The sequence below is a fragment of the Pavona decussata genome, unplaced genomic scaffold (genome assembly GCF_977016875.1).
Source record: "Pavona decussata unplaced genomic scaffold, jaPavDecu1.1 SCAFFOLD_280, whole genome shotgun sequence".
In the NCBI taxonomy this organism is placed as follows: Eukaryota; Metazoa; Cnidaria; class Anthozoa; order Scleractinia; family Agariciidae; genus Pavona; species Pavona decussata.
In genome coordinates, this window is record NW_028145681.1 from 198,848 (window position 1) to 216,460 (window position 17,613).

Here is a 17,613-nt window from a genome sequence, read left to right on the forward strand (position 1 = left end):
CCATGAACTTCGCATGTCACATAAATTGGAGTGTCAACAATATGCGACCCAGCAAGGCATGTGAGGAATGCAAGGCAGACGTGCGAGGCATGAACAAAACACGCAAGACAAACGAGGCATGAACAACCTCCAATATAAATGCTAACATGTTATTAAGGCTAATTGGAGTGTTTTTTAGACTAACAAGAGTGTTTTTTAGGCTAACCTGGGTCCCTCGCACATCTGCCTTTCATTGCTTGCTCGCTCGCTGGCTCACAGATTGTCAACACCCCATAAATTGTAGTGTCATCTTTGCCATTTACCTCCTATAATCAAAAAATGCATCACTTCAAGCAAGCCGTTCAAAGCTCAAAAACCCTACACAAAAACAGGTGACTGTGAACAGTCTACCACTCTTACCTACACAACAGTACAAGCTGGGCATCATCAAATTAAAAATATTTGGTGATAGTACTAGATAAGTTGTATTAACAACCTGGTAAAACTAAGAAAGTGACTGCAATTGCAATCCGTTTCAAGTGCACAAAAACGGGGACTGACAACATAATTGCATTTTACAGTGCCAAAGAAGAACAAGAGCAATGCAGCTGGTAACTATAAATTTAACATATTGTAATAAATTATGTTATTGACTTTCACTTTTATTTCTGTTTGCTTCAACCAAAGCACCTTTTGTTTAACATTTTTAACACCTAACTAATACGTACACTTATCGACCCATTTTGCAAACGTAAATATCATCAATAACGATTACAAGTACTTAAGTGCAAAATTGTAGAAGAAAATGTTTTACTATATGAACATTCATTCCTGTAAAAATTGACTATGTACACATACTTGAAGTATCACATCAACTATTCACAAACTGAGTAGTATTGATATTCATAGATATATAACATAAACATTCCTTTAAGCTCTATTTTATATTTTCTAATACCAATGCATGCAAAAATAAAAGATCACTGACATATTTACCTTCCAATACTCTCACACAGCAGATTAATTTGTTTGTTCCCTTGAATTAAAAAACATACAAAAAATACTTACTGCATGGTTTCAGAATCTTTGGTAACCATTTACACAAGAAACAATTTCACGTTGTTACATTTTGGAGCTATCTTTACTTTGTAAAAAAACTATCCTATATTGAAACAAAATTAATATACCAAATTCATCAATCACTTGACTTATCAAAACCGTACCTTTAACAATTATCTTTTAATGTAAATGGTTTTTTTTTCTTTTAAATGTTAAAGTATTACGAAGAATTCAAGATCAGGAATACAAGGAAGGAAGATGTGGGTACAACATTTTCAAAGATGTTATTTTTTGACATATTCAGACATATTAACTGTTTACCACAAACACATCAATCCCTTAAAACCAGTAACAGTGTGATATAATTCTTCAAGTGACTTGTGATGCAAGATCAAATTCTCCTTTTGTTCCAAAAGTGAATACAAGACAATTTAGAACAAGAATCTAGCAACTAATCAGAAGTCACTTAAAGCTTTTTTTCCATGCACCCCTTCAATTGTAACTTGTTCACATGAAATGAAATCTAAAGCAATCAAATGAGCATCGTTCAGTATTGAAGACATGTTAAAGAAAAAACACTATCTTCAACATGGATGGAGTGATGTTCCCTCTAGAATGTTGTTACATGATGGGTTCCACACATTTATGCTTTGTAAGAGACGTACTATAATGTCATTTAATTAAGACTGCTTTTCAGAAGCGATAGACTTCCCAAATTCACATGCTGTTTCACATGTGTCAAGGATGTGAAAAGTCATGTGAAAACATTTTGTCAATCTCTCATTGAATTTCACATGTATGTGAAGTGTGCAGACCCTGTGAAAAGTATGTGAATTAAAAGTTGGGTGATAAGCTGTATTCCAGTTATGTGAAAAATGAGGTGAAAAGACCATTTCAAGCTTCGAGCGCAGGCCAGGTATTAGCTTTTAATTAAATCCTGTTTGCATGATTGTCTTTCTAGCTAACATTTTAACTACATCATCATACAATCATACTCTGCTAAACACATGTATGTTAAAATAAGTGGAGTGCTGCAGCTGTGAAAAGCGCCCATTTGACATCATTTCATTTGCTTAAATGTTCAGTAGCCATAACAAGGATTCGTTCTGATCATCTGCAGCTGTCACAAGAGGGCAAGAAAGGCAATGTAGTGCAACAGTTTTTATGTCAAATGATGTTATGTCAGTATAATACATAAGCTTTCAGGATCTTGTTTGCATAACTTAAAGAGCTTCACAGTTGCAAAGTCACTTTCTGTGCCAGAAAGTTGATCATGCAGTGTGAGGAAGTGACTTATCCCTCCAATTTGTGTGTTGTCTTTGCAACTAATGTTCACTACTGAAGAGACTACAACTCCAGAATCCAATGTGAAGGATTTCCACACACACTTCTTTCCATTCAGTTGTTTCTCCATAGAAAACGATTGCTTGAGATCTAATGTGCTGTCTTCATCCAACGAAAATGCACCACAGTTAACTAGGTCCTCCCTTTCTTGTTTGGTGAGTTGATACTGTTTGGTAGAGTTCTTCTTCAAGCTGGTGTTTTCTCCAGTATCCACATCAACATTCAAGAGGCACCCAGAATGTTTCATGTACTGTACCCAATCAAATAGCTGACAAAGACATAATAATGGAATTAATACATATTAATTACCATTCACATTTTCTGAATATATCCCAATTTTTCTGTTTTTCTTAATTCTTCCCAAAACACTGAATGCTAGTGAGATCTACAGATCAGGTCTGATGCAGGTGGCCAGGGCTATGGCATGGAGATTAGAGATATTTATATATCAATGCTGTAATGTATCCTGGTTACACAATAGTACAAATTCAATTTGTTCTGTGTATTAATTACTTGCAAGGTTTGCCCCCTGTTTGCAAACCTGCCAAGACAATGGGATCAGGGGGAAATTGTTATTTGAGGTGATCATGCAAGGCAGGGCCAACATATCAATCAAATTTATAAAATTTTCATGACATAACGTGTGCTCTGATTGGTTGGGAAGCTAGTTTGCATGAAAAGTAAACACTATGATGATATGACCTTTTGCTGGATAGCGATCGCTTCAATTACTTCATAAAACAAATAGAAAATGGCTGCCTTGTGTTTACATAACCTGATGCAAACACTTGTGTGAGTTTGGGAGAATTCGAAAGTACTTATGCAAACCCTCACCCATGGCTTGGGTTTGCATAAACTTTTGAATTCTCCCAAACTCACTCTCATGTTTGCACCAGGCTATGTAAACACGCGTGCCATTTTCTATTTGTTAAACATTACTTATATAAGAATGTAGTTCTTTTGGACTCACTCTATATGTTTCCATAACAGTAGCTTCTGGAAAACGGCGGTTCTTAACCCGCTGGCAGATCCAACTATTAAATCGCTCATAACAATACATCTACCAACTGTGGACTGGCCCTTGTCGCTGAATTCCATTGACAGAATGGCGCAGGATGTGGAGACTAATGGTCTAGACACAAAAATTATACAATGTTATGCACATGCAAGTAACATCATATGGTTCAAGTCTTTAAAAATAGTTTAAAAACCTCATTAATAATTCATAAAGAAAATATAAAAGAAATGAATGTTTAATTAGTGTCTTAACAAAGATCCAGCAAACTTCTCAATTTTCTAGTCTGAAATTAAACAAGCTAAAATTTCTGAATTAGGATCAGACTGAATAGATTTAGAGGGAGGTTTTTCAAGCATTTAAAATCTACAGGTCAGAAGTGTCACAAGTCTTAATAATTCTAATTCTCATGTGTTATAAAGCAGTTGCCTTCTAGACATTAGAAACTTAGTTAAAGAGTGTTGACTGTGGATTATGTGAAATTATTGTTAATGATTATTGTTAACAATAATATTGATATTTTTATTGTACCTGAACACTGATAGGGAAGTCACGTTCTATCTTGGCACAAACTTCATTCATTTCCTTTTCTAAGGCAAGCAGGGCATGCACGTCCTGACTGTCACTGCAAATCTTTGCGAGAACATCCAAGAGGCGGAAGAATGAGATTCGTTGGTTTCGTCCAAGAAGGCCTCTCAAGCAGAACTTCAAGATCCCATCCACCGCAAGCTATCATGAAAAGTTAACAAGATGTATGATTAGGAACATCACTAAAATACCTGCATGCATGATATATACGATTATTATTATTATGGCTCCCTCATAAGGGCTGTTCTACTGCAATATCATAATAAAGATGAATAGATAAATAACTTAATGATAAAAATCTAACACACCTGAACAATTTCATGACTTAAAGGACAACAATGTATGTTTGATTGCTGCCTAGACCAGTCCAGTGTCCAGTTTTGACTTTCCAGCAGCCCCCGGGGGAGCCCTGGAGACAAGAAAGAATCCATTGACTATTTTCCCCACTTTCGTGTCAAATGAAACCGCCTCACTTTTGTAGGAGAATCAACAACCGCCATGTTTTTGGTCTCTTATAAAGGATTTCTTAAAGCCTGTTTTGTTTTTACCCCAGTTGCCCCACACTACTGAAAAAAAAAAAAGAATCTCAGGCAGATTCGAACCCTTGTCTCCAGTCCTGAAGTTCATCAGCGCACGTGTAAGTTTGCATTTAAGCCCTAATTGTAGAAAGAAATTTCACAAGAAGAGTAGAGCGTTCTGACAGAATTATATATATAATGCTAAATTCATGTAGTAATAATGCAAATAGATCAGCCACGTTTTGCATGGTGAGCACACCTGACCCCCAAGATTTATTAATTCATGTTGGGATTCATGTATAATTCTACCCTGGTCTGATGCATTCTTTTATATTATAGCTTTCTGTGTTCTTTATTGAAACTGACATGTAAATTTGGAGACTTAATTACATCTTGCAAACACTGGTCGCGTGTGACCTAGATTGACTGGAACTGCTTGACACACATACATGCACATTTACCTGCTGCCAATCATGTGACTTGAGATACGGTCTCTTACAAAAGAAAGCACATGGCTTCCAGCCCTAGCCAACGGGTACACGCACATTTAATGCACGCTTATCGGCCAATGTTAGGTCAGCACTAGAAAGACGGAAAGGAGCAGCTGGTAGCATGTTTTTCTGACTCTGCGATTTGGCTCTTTTGCCTGTCTTTTTTGCTTTGGATTGGCAATCTAGAAAATATTGAGAAAATGCAACAGAATACATGTATCAAAAAAAAACTAGTAAATGTGACAAGTGATATTCAGACATTTTTACACTGTTAACACCTGCAAATGTACATGTAAGCTACGTACCCATGCGCATGTAGTAAATTAATGCTCAATTGACCAAACAGAGTGTGTGCTTTATTTAACTTAATTATGTTACAAACCTATACGGTCTATAACTGTATAACTGGAGAACAATATGAGATCTCCCAAGTGAAAACGTACATTTAAATGGCTTTCCATTTTTAGAACCCAATTCCTTCCACTAGCCGTGGACTAGAAGTTCAGAAAAAAATTGCATCCATTTGAACGGCTTGGGTCATCCATTAAAATAAAATCTCCATCTATTCGAACAGAGTATAATTGGGTGAATATTTCAAATTTGCTAAGCAAGAGGGTAATTTGAAATAATTATGGGCACCAGTTTCAAGACAAAGTCCAATTATATTTACCAATTTACATGTATTGTACTAATCAAAAACAAAATATGCAAAACTTCAGGGACATATTTTGATCTATCAGTTTTACAAACAGCAAAAATGGTTAAAAGAACCTGATTGACATACATTTTAATGAGGTGGTCCTACTATTGTGATGAATTTACATTGTACATGTAGGTGGCATTCCACTGCAATAAAATGAAGAAACCTACTTTGTGTGGTGCTTTGTGCTTCAGGCTCGTCACCTTCCTTTTCCACTGACCAGCATCCTTGAAAACGACCCAACTCTTTTTCTGCTTTTCTAACTTTCAAGCTATCACCCTTGCCAGCAAATAAGTCAAAAAAAGTGCAAACAATATTTTTGAGGTCATGCATCATATCAGGTAAAGCTTGATTTGGCCTGTCATGATTGGGCAACAACATGAAACAGTTAACACCTCGGGATCCAGTGGCTTTAGTGACGTTACTGGCTTGAGCCTTGTTTTTCGCTCTGCTGTGGGTAACTGAAATCCAGAGAATATTATCACTATTTACATCTTCTGGTTTGGGCCTCTTCTCTGGTTTGCGGTCTGGAAAGGGACTTTTTTCTTTACGCAAAGGGTGTTCCTTGCTAAGATAGCGTCTGTTTTCCAGATAGACCGCCTTGTCCAAAGAAGGCACAAATTTTCCTAGAACACAAAGTAATGATGTTCAAATCCGCAATGACTTCAGAACTTCTTGTTTTAAGTTCATGAGCATTCCATGTGCACAATTTTCCAGAATAAATGAAACCTTAGGAGATATCGAGTTAGGAAAGATCCAGGCTTTTAGCCAGATGTGTTTTTTAGAGAAAGTTATTAATTTTTTCACTTGTTGCTTTATAAATTTTGGGCTCGAGCCAACCCCAGGGAACATTTTGGACACCCACTTTTCAAATCCTGGCTAGAAGCCTGGAAAGATCTATGTCATTTAATAAACAATTTATGGAATGGAAAGATGTGTAAGATTATACATTGTATGGCTAAAGGCTAGAAAAAAAAATGACCCGTAGAAATACCAACCGTGTTTCACAACTTTCCACACTGAATAACCGCTTTATATACAGTCGAACCTCCCGTAAGCGACCACCCATAATGTCAAGGATATGTGGTCGCTTACGGGAGGTGGTCGCTTACAAGAGGCTAGACCACAGGAGGTCTAAATTTTGGGTTGTTAACGGAGACCTAACCCTTTACCCTTTTGCCAGTGTTTAACGAAACCCATAGTACTAACTTTTCTTACCTACAAGTATATTAAGACTGGTCCAAAATCATTCTAGGCAAAAAAAAAATCTTAGGGTCTATGGTGATTATTGTTTGTATCTCACAGCGATTAAGACAATTACTGTATTGCAAAAGAAACTTGATTCTTTTATTACTTCAAGTAGCGCTGTCTAAATTTTTCATGAACGGAACATATGCAAATAGATAAGACGGATAAAAGATAAGAGCGTATTTTCCTACAAGGGATTCAATCTAATTAAAGTTTATTTCAGTGTGAAGTATAGTGCATGTGTATTTTATCAATTGTTTCAATGCTAAGCTATATCGAGAAACACTTCCGGTTGCACCGACTGTAAGATTTGTAATGATGTGGCCAATATGTTACAGTGAAAGGTTTCTCACTCTCCGCCTGTGAGAGATACAGCAGATTGTGTGTCTAGTGGTTGCCCACGGGAGGTTAAAAACAATTGAAAATTTTAAACAATCATCTCTAAAAGTGGCCCCTTACGAGAGGTGGTCGCCTACGAGAGGTTCTATCTATAGTGATTTGACTTGAAAACTTTTGGTATTTTGGAAAAGTGGTCGCTTATGAGAGGTGGTCGCTTACAAGAAGTGGTCGCAAAGGGAGGTTCGACTGTATATCCAATGCGAGTTCATGGAATGATAATCATATTATTGTAAATTAGCTGATCATGATCAGCTACAGTGCATCTTACCTCTTAGCTCACACCACATGCATCCTTGTAAAGCAGCTTGGGCTGATTTTGCAAACACTTTTCCTAGGCCAGGATAGTCGAGTACATAGTTCATTAAGGCAACTTTGAATGTAAAAGGAGCCTTTCTGAAGTCATCAAAAAATGTAGCACCAGAAAGTTCCAGAATTTCATCTACAACAATTTCGAGGTATGGATCTACGTGTTTCACCTCTTGACCATCCGTGTGAGCTGGAATTATACCAGCTAGCAAGATGTTCTCAAAGAGATTGCGGACATTCCTGGGAAGGTTAAGGATAGTGAGCATAATTGGCCACATGGAGTAGTTAACTTTATTGCTGCTGAACGGATTGACACCATCTGTTGAAAGTTGTAACAGCATGCCTTGGGAATCGCCATTGCAGAATCCCTCCTCAGAGAAAGCTTGATTCCAGGAAGGAGAATCGTGAATGTCCCGCATAATGTTCTTAGGTTCCTCAGTATCATAGTCCTGAGCATGCATATGGCTCTGAAGAACTTCCGAGATATTTGCATTGCCATACATTCTCTTCCAACGGGGTCCAAGAGGAAAATAGAGAAATCTTCTTCTAGCACTTTTATTTGCCCAATATCGATTTGATCCGCACACAGGGCACTTTTGTAGCTTTGAATAGTCGTATCTGCTTGTCTTGCGAAAAATGATACAGTCATTTGGACAAACATAAGTTTCTATGGGAAGCAAAAATGGCTGAACGAAGCTGTATGCTTCATCGTGTGACCCAGGGAAGTTGTTTGGCTGGGGTAATAAATGCTTCTTCAATCGCAAAAGATCAGAGAGAGCACTTTTGCTGGTTGATGGATGTTCAGTTAACCACACGAAGTAACTTGCTAGTGCTTGAAGAACAGTGACATCACTATTTTCAAAAAGAGGAATCTTGGCATTTTGGCTGTCGTAAATATCGTGTTCCACTTCAAGCTTAAGGTAGTTGTCGGAATTAGAAGCTACAGATTCCTCACCCTGACTATCGTCACTAGACGTGGATAAATCACAGTGACTGCTTTCGAATATTTCTGAGCCTTCACATTCAAGCTGATCATGATGTTCTATCGAGCCATCTTCGACCAATTCTTAGCTCGCGATCGTGTTGTCGATCGCAGTTGGAAAGATTTTGCTATCACTGTCTCCACTGCTAATACTCGTCGAATCTATTCGAGGTTGTTTGCGTTCTTTTTCACCGTGTTCCTCACTGAAGACTGAGAGTTCAGGAATGAAATCATTGCCACTCTGTAGTTGATCATTTTTCAAGTCATTTGCCAGCAGTTCATCCTCGCTCCCACTCTCAGAAAACTCCTCATGGCCTCCGTCATAACGACCAAACACTTGCAGATATCTCATCACAATCTTCTTTGAATGAGTGTATTCCAATTTACAATTCTTGCAAGGACAAACATTATCTCTGCTTCTAGTTCTTTTTGCCTTCCTAGCTTTCTCGCTTTTGTGCTGCTCAGAGTATGGCATCTTCAATTCGTTAACCTTCAATCCATTAACTAAAGTGCGCGGTTGCATAGCCTTTGGTAAATTGAACCCACCTTTACCATATATCCACAGCAACCGGAAGGAGCGCGAAAATTCTCGACTTTTGGTTGGTTATCTTTTGTAAATCACCACGACACTGACCATAATAACCATATACGTCTAACGATCATGTAAGCTGTGTTTAAAACGAACCGCGCGAAAAGTCTCGTTCTCCTTCGTGGTTCGAGTACAAGATCTACACGTTGTTTATAATTCTGGAAGAATCGTTTTCACGGCACTGTCAATCAAAGCACTGGGAAAATGGCAGAACACGAGCAAAACCTAGTTTCCGAATTTTTAGAAATATTGAAGAGAACCCGAGTGTTTTGTCCAGTGTTCTGCAAACAGCACAAGCGAGTACTAACGGCCAAACGGGAGTGCTGAAAAGCCCAAGAACTAGTATATGCAATACTAGTAAGCATGAATCTGAGAATGGAGCAACGTCGACCGTTGAAAGTGATCTAAGTACGGTTAAAAGTTATCCAAGTAGGGTTGAAAGTGATCCAAGTGCAGAAGACCTTCTCGCAAGAAGAAGGCCAAAGGGTAAAGGGTCCAATTGCAAAGCCCAACAAACATTTCAGGTAAGTCATGATCAAATTATTATAAGACTTAAGCTTAAGCCCAAGATGAGCCAGCTATTGGAGAAAGTTAACGACTTGTGGCGGCTTAATGAGCTTACATTTCAGATCGAGAATTTTGGTTTTCGTGCGTAGCAAATTAAGCTGCAGAAAGCCGATCAATCGAGTAGAAAGCCATACAATCGTAAAACTAATTAATGCGCGCGCGGGAAATTGCAAATTGTTAACGGTTGTTTATTTCTTCCTGCGTTCGCTAAGCCCAAGATGAGCCAGCTATTGAAGAAAGTTAACTACTCATGGCAGCGTAGTAAGCTTACATTTCAGATCGAAAAATTTTGGTTTCTGTGCGTAGCAAAGCTACAGAAAGCCGATCGATCGAATCTAGCTAACGCACGCGCGGGAAAATGGAAATTACATAACTTATGGTCGTTCATTTCTTCCTGCGCGCTAGCTGACCCTTGTGTCAAATGACGTTTTAATTTTATGTTAACTCTGAATTACTTATGAATGTAAGCTAGTGTTTTTAAGGAAGCCAATATAAAACTCTTTGCAAAAACGGATGCGTAAGCGGTGGCCATGGGCGAACGTCGATCTGATGATTCTGATCTGCAATTTTGCAAATTCCCATTTGTTCCATGTGTTGTTTTCATATTAGAAAAGTAGTGCATATTTTAAGAATTTTCGACTTTAAAGTTTGTTTTGAGGGTAACTCTTGATAGACAGCATACGTATACGAATCTTATGCGAAAATAAGAGAAACAGACTATAAATAAGCTTACATGTAAGATATATTGTATGTGAGTCTCATTTCTATCCTACTGATTAGGCCCTGCGTGTCCACACTGATTTGTTAATATATATATACTTAGTTTGAAACAAAAAGCGCATACTTTTCAATAGTTTTTGCCTATTGCCACACAACAATGCTGCCAAGAGTTGTGGAGACATTTGAAAACAGAGCCAAACAAAAACACATAAGTGTGGACAGGGCCATCCTATTTAACAATTGTTGTTTTCTCAATTATTTTCAGTTTGTGTTGAGGGAGTCTGCCAGGAAATGTGGCTTTTGGGAGAACCCTCCTCTCATGCGAGAGATTAACATGAAAACCCTGGAACTGTTTACTAAAAAGGTATATATCTAGACTGATACTTCGTATCTGGAGTGGAACTTCTATTTATTAGGCCAGCTATCAAAGTCCGATCCCCAAATGCAAGGGTGGCCGCTAAATAGGGGTTTGACTGTTTCGTTGGACTGTATTAGTAAGTCACCACAGAATTTATTGGACCTTTCTGTAAGTAGTTACTGGGAAGTTCAGGTACAATATTGTTGTTTAAACAAAATATCTGCATACATGTAGATGGGTGGGTGGGGTGTAAGAGAAAAAAAAAAGGGAAATGTACTGGTTAACTAAATCTGGACAAAATCTGTATCCGGTTTACAGATATTCATTAAACAATCATAAAATTATTCGTTCCTTTTCAATTTTCTCTATGAATATTAATGAGTGTTATAATATTCATGTTACAAGGTAATCAATGCACTTCCCCAACTGGATGGCCATGCCCATACTATAAGAAGGAGGCTTTCTGAAAGTTTGATTTATAGAAGGAATCAAATAAAAAATACAAAATTCTGGAAGCGTGCTAAAACGGTAAGCTTAACTAACTTTTGATTTTCATTGTCAGTATTCATATCATATGCATATGGATATTGTATATTTTATGTCAAAACCATTACGTACACTGATCTTGACTTTACTTAATGTAATGACTAATTATAGCAGACAGGTAGCTTAGTCTAGTTGTCTTTTTTAATACAACTTCTTAACTCCAAATGTAAGTGGAAAGCTTAATTACAGTGTATTGCAGTTGACTCACAATAACCATAACATTAAAGAAAGTTAGTAACTAAAAGACCTAAAGGGAAACAAATTTACTTTGAGTTAGCAGGAGGCTCAAGTTATTGATGGTTTAAGTTATCTCAAGTCAACTTGACTGTCATGGAACCGATAATAATTTATTAGAGCAAGCTAAGGCTCTAATTCTTTTGATGCCCTGGTATCAGCCACCCATTATAATATTTTGTTTTTAATTGGCACATGATAAAATTCCTTGATTTATTTAAATACAGGGTCAATGTTATTATATTACCTCTTTATCTCGAACTCCGATACCTGATATCTCAAACTGAAACCTATTTCCCTTGCCCTTGTTTTTCAGTCATATTTACTATCGGCAATCTCAAACTGTTTTTGGTTTCCCTTAAAAATTGGAGATAACTTGACTCAACTCTATAATCATTTCATTTGTAGATGAATAAGTACAAAGATGAGGCATGCCAGAGGCCAGTAGTTACTGCTGAAGAAAACTCCACGCCGATGAATACAACATACTCATCCAAGTTGAGCAGGCTCTTAAAGTTGATGATCCTGCAGGGCATGAAGTTGAATAAGATGATCAGGAGACAGGATTTTCTTTCACGTCATCATAAGTGAAAATATGTTAATTATACATCAATAGCATCTGATCCTGTAATACAGTAAACTCCTTCTAAGTGGACACCACTATAAGGCGGACACCTCGCTAAGGCAGACATGAATGGCTGGTCCCTGCCAAATCTCACTTGTTTGTCTGTAACTAAACTCTCTTTAAGGCAGACAGTGGACACTTCTTTAACAAAATTCAAGGCGGACACTAGAAGTACATTTTTTTGCACAATCAATAGATTATAGGCCAGATAGTATTTCAAATTGACCAACCACGGCAATAATAATCTCAAACTGTTTACCTGGTTTATTGTATAATCTGATGAATGACTTTGTGAGAGGAAGCCGGACCAAGAGACTGGCGTCACAGGTTTCTATAGTATCAAGTTACATTAACTCTTTATAATTATAAGGCGGACACCTCACTAAGATAGAGCTGGTCCCAATGCAAGCTGAGGGTGTCTGCTTTAGAGAGAGTTGACCATAAGTTGGATGTACTAGTACAAGTGTAATATGTGCAGTCAAACCGTAGTATATAATGACCTTCTTTTAAGCATGTGCCATGGAAGCATCTTAATTTTGAAGTTTCAAGATCTTGTTATAAACTTTCAGAGAAGAGGTGTGGAGAAGCTTTCATTCAAGATAAATTTTGATTTTAATAATTTTTTTTTCGATCCAGCACTTCGAATCACTTCTAGTACTTCAGTGTACATGTATTCTGCAACCAGTTAATTAAGTTTCCTTGTTTACAGGGAGGAGCTGTTCGTAATGGACGGTGCAAGGAAAATGGCCCGGGCAACTTTTCTCCAAACATCCAAAGCAGACAGTAAGTACAGCATAACCCCTGCCTGATCAGATCTTACAGCAAGAACCCAAACGTGTGACCACTAGTGCTTTTAATTAATTCAAACTCTTTTGTGCTCACAGACTATGCAATCAGAAGATGAGGATAGTTTATCCACGACTTCTAATTGAATAGTCTGTGCGCACAAAAGAATGTGAATTAATTTAAAGTGGTCACACTTTTAGGCTCCTTGCAGTATATTGTCACTCATTAATAAGCTTGTGCGTACAGCAGTATTAAACTTGTAAGACTTATCAGATCATTTCCAACTTTTTTTTTATACAGTGTAATAGTAATTATTGCTGTTTAGAAGGCTCCCGGCCTCAAACCATGGTATATAACCTACTGCAGTTGCATAAGCCCACCCAGCATGCCAAAATCACTTATAAAGTTTATTTAATTTATTACCAGAATTGTATGACATAATTATGTACTAATATACAGCTGTAATCTGCTTTTTGAATCAATTGAAGGTGACTTTAAAAAGCTGGTCATGCAGTCCAACTTTCTGAAAAGTGACGATAAAGTCAAGCTGACGGGACCAAACACAGAGAAATTTCTCTGTGAAATCTAGGTAAGTACAAGTAAAAACAAGCCAGGATTATATTAACGCCAGGAATTAATAGCCATTTATCTCTAACATTTTGCATATCTATTTCTTTTTAATTAGGTTGGTCAAAAATTTTACTGGCCAGAAAACCAGCTGCTAAAATATGTGGCCAAATCAAAGCAAAGGAAGCCCAAGGAACTGGAGAAAAAGGCAAAAAAGGCAACACAAAGTAAGCCAAAAGAACTGGAGAAAAAGGCGACACAAAGTAAGCCAATTGCAAAGGAACCGGAGAAAAAGGCGGCACAAAGTAAGCCTATTGCAAAGGAACCAGAGAAAAAGGCAATTAGCAAGGAAGGACAAGACCTGCAGGTGACATCAACCAACAAACAAATAGAGCTAACAAACAATAATTGCAAATATAAGGGGTATGTGTATGTACCTGTTGGTGAGGCTGTCCATACCCCTGAGCCATTACCAAAAAAGAGGTGCCGAATGGCAACAGTAAGTTTAGATTTCGATTACAAGTAATTTATAATATATTTACATACTATTTAACAATTATTCCCCGCAGTGGAGGTGGCTAGTGGTGGTGTTTTAGTATATACCAAACCAGTGAGATAGAATGCCCAAAATAATTGATTTGTTATCTCTCAGAATCCTGCAGAAAAGTCTCTCGCAAATACATTTGTGCAGTGGGAGGTAAATAGCACATGCTATCCCAAGTTTGAGTAGCCAACCAGAGCGCGCAATTATTAACAGACTATCCACTGGCTTGGTATATACTAATTTACGATATTATATTATCAGAAATAATATAATTTGCTTTATAGAAGTTTATAATGATAATTAAATTTATTTATTGATTGAACATTTTAATTATTAAAATATTATTATTTACAGGATCATATTTTGATCTTGAATTGAACTTGAACGTACTAGTGTCACTTATAAGAATTCATTATTATCACTGCTGGCCAGTGGATTGATTATTTATTACTTAAGTCTTATATTGTATGCTTCATTATGATCATTACCTTATTTCAATTATTTATTAACTGTGATGGGTTTCTATAATGATATAGATAGTTTGGTTTATTTTACAAAACATTTCTAGATTTTATTAATTATAACTTTATATTTTAATAATTGAACATTGTAATTTTATTAGCCTGTCCTGGTGATCGTTAACTAAAAATAAATTGTTGTTTCAGAGTTAAATTGCCTGTGTTTAATTTGCTTAATGAAATTGCTACATTCTGAATTGGTTTCAGAAGAGGCTAGGACCTGGTGCCGGACTTGCAACGATGATTTGACATTGACGTATATATATGTGTATGCCACTTGCATTTTAATTGGAGCAAATCATCTTGAAACTAATTATATAATTAAAGTTAATGAAAAATTGACAACCGAGCTATGTATATATATACGTGTAGTAGATCGCTATAATTATAAGTAATGATCATGTCAGATTTAATTTAATCACATGATCGATCATGACCAGGCCAGCTATAGGCTGCACAGATCATGGGCATGCGCATGATCTGCATGCATATATATATATATGATATGTCTGGCCTGCAGGTACCGGACTGGATCTGAGATGACCAAGATAAAGTGAAAAAGAATGTGAACCTGAAATTTCACATGTTTACACGTCAATCATGCATCAAAACAGGTTTCACATAGTTTTTCACATCATATAGTCTATACAATGCATGATGTGAATTTCCTGTTTCACAGTTTTATCACAGGTTTCACATAGTTATTCACATCATATCATTAAGCCTAGTTCTACAATGCATGATGATCTCCTATTTCATGATCTCCTATTTCACATAGTCTTTTCACATCATCCATGATGTGAAAAGGAGGACCCCATTTCACTTGGTTTTCACATGGTGATTTCACACTGTTTTTCACACATGCCCATGTGAAAAAGCAAGTGAAATTTTCACATATCTTTCACATGATCTTCACATGCTTTTCACATGGTTTACTCCAGTAGTGCACCTACATTCCACCTCCTCTACATTCAGTAGCATACCAAACCGCTGCGCTGTATTACAAAATTAGCAATAGATAAACTTACGAACTTACCTCTAAAAAAAGCCTCTTTATTTAAAACAACACTTTTTGTTCTTCCTCAACTTCTATGAAACACAAATATATTTTTCGGACAACAAATTTAAACCAATTTATAAGTAATATAAATTTAAGTTAATGCAAACAACCATGAAAGGGAGGTCAGAGAATTGAGATGAGCTACCCTTCTGAAACAAACTGTTTGTCACGCAATATTCCACCGTGACAAGATTCTCTTTTTCCCCTCGTGACGCGTTAGCTCTAGACCAATCACATTCATGCTTTTCCTTCATGTCAGTCAAAGACCATGCGGCCGTATCTTCACACTGTAGTTCACTTCAAGTTCTCTGACCTCCCAGAGACTGTTTGAGAAATTGTAGCTAATTGTGCATTTTTGCCGTTATTACTCGTCTGAACTTCGCTCTAGCGGAGTTTTTTAGTGTGTTTTGGTTTGTTTCTACGAACTTCCGTTCAAGTTTACGTACACAGACAAGGACAATGCCGCCGCTTCGTAGAAAGTCCCGCGTTCAAGAGAGGAATGTGGTCGCCGATGCCGCACTTCTGAACAGTTTTTCGGTCCAACAACTAAGAAACTTGTGCCGACAAAAGAAGATTGCTTCCACCGGCAACAGGGCCACTCTTTTGAACCGGCTAAGAGGTTCTGGTCCCCAAGTCACGGCTTCAAACGCAAATCTGCGAGAACCAACTCTACCAAACAACGTGGGGGTCAACGCAAATGCGAACGATGCCACCTTCTCGCAAGGACAATTAAATACAATTCGCCAACTGGTTCAGGAGTCTATCGCTGCTGCCTCGAGGGAACTCGCCAACGAAGCAGCTCTGGCCGCTGTTCAGGTTTTGCAGCCAAGTTCCTCGCAAACAGCTTCAAATCCCATTCCCGCCACACCAGCCATCGAGCCTGTCACACTACAGCAAACAGCATCTCCATCGAATGTATGTCAACATGCGGCGCCATTCCAGGACATCCCTGCGCAATACGTGAAGGATATACAGTCCGGTGAGTTCTTTGAGTTATCAAAGCTCCTTCCAAAAAGTCTAGCAGAGTTCAATGAGGATGATACTCTGGTGCTCACCCTTGACAATTCAGTTGTTCGAGTCTCAAAGAAAGGCAAAACATCCACCTCTATCACAGATATTGATCAGTGGACCACCGCGTTCACGACGTATATGAGCGTTTTCACGCAGAAGTTCCCTCTGCGTTCCCAAGAGCTATTACAGTACCTTAGCTTGATTAGGTATGCTGCACGGGTACATAAGGGTCTAGGATGGGCAATTTATGATTATAAATTCCGCCAAAAAGCTGGTCAACATAAGACCCGTGTGTGGTCGGAAATTGATCAGCAGCTATGGCTTACGATATTTACGGTGGCACCATCTGTGCTAAAGGAGGAGTATCCTCTTTTTTCAAATGGACCCCAAACTAGTAGTGTCTCAACTGGGGCCGAGCGCAGAGGCACTTGCCATAACTTCAACCGTAGTGGGTGGTGCAACAGGGACCCCTGTAGTTTCAAACATGTCTGTAACAAGTGTGCAGGGGCACACCCGGGACGTGACTGCCCCAAACTTCCAGGGAAACTACGAGAGCCCAGGGAACACGATCGAGACACTGCAAGGGATGGACACAAGGGAACCCTTCACTCCAACCCTTCCCGGAGAAAGTGAAGCATTCACTGGGTCCTTACCCACTCCTATTAATGTCAATAACCTAGAGAGGGTGCTTATTGACCACCCAGACCATTTATTTGTCTTGAGTTTATGTAACAGTCTTAGGTATGGTGCAGATATTGGATACAAAGGGGCCCGGGTTCCAAGATTTTTCCCGAAACTTACCAACAGCATTAGTCGGCCACTTTCCGATGGCCGAATTCCATTTGCAGTCTTGTATATT

The 17,613-nt window shown here is 38.0% G+C and overlaps 2 pseudogenes; one reads left to right on the forward strand and one right to left on the reverse strand.

Annotated features, from left to right (window-relative positions):
- Positions 1-2,111: 2,111 nt before the first annotated feature.
- Positions 2,112-8,150, reverse strand: LOC146455283 (uncharacterized; annotated as a pseudogene).
- A 2,674-nt stretch (positions 8,151-10,824) lies between these two features.
- Positions 10,825-13,852, forward strand: LOC146455284 (uncharacterized; annotated as a pseudogene).
- The last annotated feature ends 3,761 nt before the right edge of the window (positions 13,853-17,613 follow it).